At 42.8% G+C, this 4,243-nt stretch overlaps 1 long non-coding RNA gene across 1 annotated transcript; it reads right to left on the reverse strand.

Annotated features, from left to right (window-relative positions):
• Positions 1 to 1,054: 1,054 nt before the first annotated feature.
• LOC310984481 lies at positions 1,055 to 3,606 on the reverse strand. Its single transcript, XR_014595309.1, has 3 exons — positions 3,408 to 3,606; positions 2,220 to 2,377; positions 1,055 to 1,368 (listed from the first exon to the last, which is right to left on the reverse strand). It is a non-coding gene; the product is annotated as an uncharacterized lncRNA (long non-coding RNA).
• Positions 3,607 to 4,243: the final 637 nt, after the last annotated feature.

Here is a 4,243-nt window from a genome sequence, read left to right on the forward strand (position 1 = left end):
TGGATTAGTTCTTAAGCTCTCTTGAATAAACAGGAAGTATGTATGTATTGATGGGACTCTTTTCTGTTGTCCTGTATGTATGTCACTTCCCTGCACATTTGTAAAGTGAACTACAGTGTGGTCTATACACAGTAAAATCAATGGAATATTTCTGAACTTGCCTTCTCAGGTCAGTCCATGTGTCATTGTTAATTTGTGTCTGGTGAACCGAGCAACGTAAGATAAAGAGTTTCATAAAGTTGTCTTTGCATGATGCATTCATCAGTAGTATTTACAAAGCACAGGACCACGCAAACATGATGTGGAAAGGCCACCGGCTGATTTCAGACTGCAACTGTCATCGTATAAATGAGTGCTTTGTTGAACACCCTTTAGGCTAGTCTTCAAACTCGGGCAAGTCAGAACAGCCACCTGGCCCTGAGTGTGCATTTGAAATGGATTTGCACTAATTACTGGGAATGACTGGTAAATCTGGAAGTTAGTCGGTTTCAATCTACAATACAAGGAACAATGAAAGCTGTTCCTGTACTGTGTAAGGCACTCTCTCCTGGACTGAGGACTCCAGGAAAGAAAGAAGCACTGCACATAACAAACTCAGGCAGCAGGACCTTCACCATAGAAAACACTTTAAATATAACCTCCAAAAAACATACATCCAACCACACACACACACGCACATACACGCACATACATGCACACATTTATACCTGCACTTACTCTATGTATGCGCACAAACCTATTTTGTTCTCACGCTCATTAAATATTTTTCCACTTTTTTCCGAAATTAAAGTGCAAAAACCTCATGAACTCACCAATCGGGCCCTGTGTTTTCCCTGTCTTTTCTCTGTCTCCTAGATCATTTTTTAAAACATGAACTGTCTCAGGGAAGTTAAACCAGGAGTCTAGGAGAACAGGCAGAGTCAGGCCAGGTCCAGGTGTGACTGATGATGCTGCTTTGTGCTTCACACCTTTGCTTTTCATCTCAAGGGAAATCAAAATATATTCCACAACCCCAGAAGCTGGAAAATATGAAGCATACAGTATAGAACAGAGATGTTACCACAATTTTCAATTATAGCCATCAAAATGGACTTTTCTTTTAAAAGGGACCCCCCATCATGGGTGATGTCTTCATCTTCCTCTTCAGCTTCGACAATCGACAATGTCCTTTCCTACAGGTAAGTGATCTGGATAAATGAAAGCAGAGCAGAGTGTGCTCACATCTACCCAGGGTTCTTACTGGTTGGTGCAAATTTTGGTGAATGTGGCTTGAGCCTGGATTGAAGGAGAGTATAGGCGCCAAATATTTCAGGTATCCCTCCATCAGTAGCTGTACATGGACAAGGGTGTGTCCTCCATCATATCATCCTGCACAAAAAAACACATATCAACTAATTACATGTATGATTACACATATGATACACAGAAGTGACCCCATTTTAGATAATACAATAGATGTTATGGTACGGTTGTCCTTTGTAAAAGGTTATTAGAGCCTTAGCGTCTATATGAGGACCCTGTTGTTTTCTTGCTGTATCTTTGATGAATGAGGTGACTTTTTGAGGGCTCTCCCATGCTTAAAAAATTACAAAACTTTGTACACATGTAAGGTGAAAACCATTTTAAAAAATTACTTTTGTCCCGCCAGTATCATGTGATAAAATGCCTCAATAGCACCTCCTGGACACCTCTAAAACCACTCAGCATTCACTACATTGTAGTAGGTGGATGAAAGGACTATACGTCAAGATGCACAAAACACCTAAGGCTATAGTCTGTGTAAACCAAAAACACCTACAGTAATGTGCAGGGCCGTTGCTAGGAATTCTGGGCCCCCTGAAAGAATACTAAAGTGGGCCCCTGCCCCCTGACTTTTCCACTTTTTTCTCTAAGACTACATATGTATTATCATTTTTTATTTAGTCTACTGTGTTTTGATGCTAATGCAGCATTACTATGAGTCATTAGTTAGGGCCTTATGCAGAATAATTCAGTACAGAGATTAGACTTATTGGGTTTTTTGTGGGCCCTACTGGGTGCTGGGCCCCTAGAATTATCATCACCTTTCTCCCCTATACAACGACCCTGGTAATGTGTACAGCTTCATCCTGCATTCCTGCTGCATGTTTATGATCAGTTGTCTGGAAATTTCTTTAATTTAAATAATTGATGAAAACTAAACCCTAACACTAATGATTTAGGCTAAAGTCGTTAGTCACCATAGGTAAATCCTGCAGCCGGCGGAACTCTGGTCGGTTCTGTCGTCTACGAAGTTTGAGGAAGAGGAGCAGAGTGATGATGACAGCAGTGATGATGAAGGCTGACACCAGGCCGGCCAGAAGAGGGTCTAATGTGGGAGACTCGCGGTCCATCGTCACTGGGACAAAAAACACAGGACATGTGTGAGTAAGGCCCATTCCTTTAACAGGGCACTACAGCTCAAGTAAACTTGTATTAAATTGCAGAGTTACAATGTCTTAAAAAGCTTTTTGATGCTGCGACTGGAGCTAAATATAGGTGCTATGTTGTTGAGCGTGAGTTCATCATGTAGCTTAGGACAGAAATGTCAAACACAGGATGGTGATGTTAAATGTACCCGTACAGTACTTGACCTCGCTCTTGAACCAGTACATGTATTAATAGGTCCTGACTTTAGATAGCATATATCAGAGTATAGCAAAGTGCTGTTTAATCGCTCAGAACTTCATCCAGTCTGACCTTTTTTTCTGTTGAGGTCTGTTGTGTTTGTATGGCTCTGTCAGAGGGGATTGTGTTTATGAATGTTGCTATGGAATTCTGTTTTGTAAACTTCACTCTTTTTTTTATGTCCTCTGGTTGAAAGTAACAGCCACCACAGAGCAGCGAATGCTCCCTGTTCCTCTGGCTAATGGAAAGAGGCGAGGTGCCAAGCATGGCCTAATAAAACCACACAGACTGAGAGAGGCAGAAAGACTTTATATTTTGGCCGTATCCACACAGGCTGGTCTGAGAAAAGTTTATCAGTTTTTCCTTCCTTTTTTTTCTTAATGGTGACAGCCACAGTCTAGAAACAGACCTTAAAAAGAAAAGTTATCTACAGTATACCAATAACAAACAGATAAAGGCAGACAGAGAAAGTAGGGAAAACGGAGCACTCCCCAGGCCTGAGTCCCATGACTCTCTCTGTCTTGTTCCCAAACAGAGCCATAATTGTGGAGTGCTTGGTGGTGACAGTGCTTGTAGAAGATCTAGATGTGTGGGGGATGTGTGGTTTGTGTGTGTGTGTGTGCGCGCTTGTGCTAGAAAACAAAGCACAGCTTTGCCTTTTTTTCTAAAGCCAATTCACTTCTGTCTCTGTTATAATATCCAGCCAGTGAATAGTCCAGAACACATTTATGTCCCAAAACACAACGATGTAATGTACTTACTGTCGCCCCCCACGTTGAGCTGGGAGGGGGTGTCGACGTGGGCTTTGGCCTGGGTGGAGGTCCTGCTGGGTGGGGTTACCGTGGTCTCCTTGGGCTCTTGAGAGGAGCTGGTGCTGGATGTTGAAGTGGACTGGGTGCTGGTAGAGATAGTGGTGGCAGTGGTAGTGTATGAGTGTGTTGTGGACTGCACTGTGGGGGAGGGGGAGTCTGGAGGTGCAGGACTTGATGGGCTGTTTGGCTCTGTGGCTACAGGAGGACTGTGAGTTGTTTGTGTGGAGTTTGTTGTTGTTGTGGTGGTGGTGGTGGTGGCGGTGGTGGCGGTGGTGGTGGTGGTGGTGTTAGGAGGGATGTGAGAAGTGGTGTCATTGCCCATGGGAGGAATCATTTGAGGCGGGGTTGATTCTTCTGTTTTGTTTGTGTTTGTTTCGTTTGCATTGTTTTCAGGAGCGACAGATACTGAGGGAGAGACAGTGCTGGTATCTACAGAAAAAGAGAGACAATGTCATCATCTAGTACTGGAACAAGTCTAGATTTACCTGCCCTGCTTACTGCATATATACACACACACCGATGTGTATGCTCACTGAGGATTATGATGAAGTAACGGGACAGTTCAATAGACACGTTTTATGACACTTTCCCTGTGACATCAAGCCTTGCCGGTAGTTTAGCTTCATTTTTGCACATGACATATGACATTTGACATGCATTTTCTGCCTCAACCTCAATTTACTGAGGGGAAATTGTGAAATATTATGACAGTATTGAAAAAATTACTCTTAGAAACCACTAATGAACTTCTCTGTGACAAAAAAAACAGTCCCTTTGTAAACTGT

The sequence above is a fragment of the Trachurus trachurus genome, assembly GCF_905171665.1.
Source record: "Trachurus trachurus genome assembly, chromosome: 4".
Classification (NCBI taxonomy): Eukaryota; Metazoa; Chordata; class Actinopteri; order Carangiformes; family Carangidae; genus Trachurus; species Trachurus trachurus.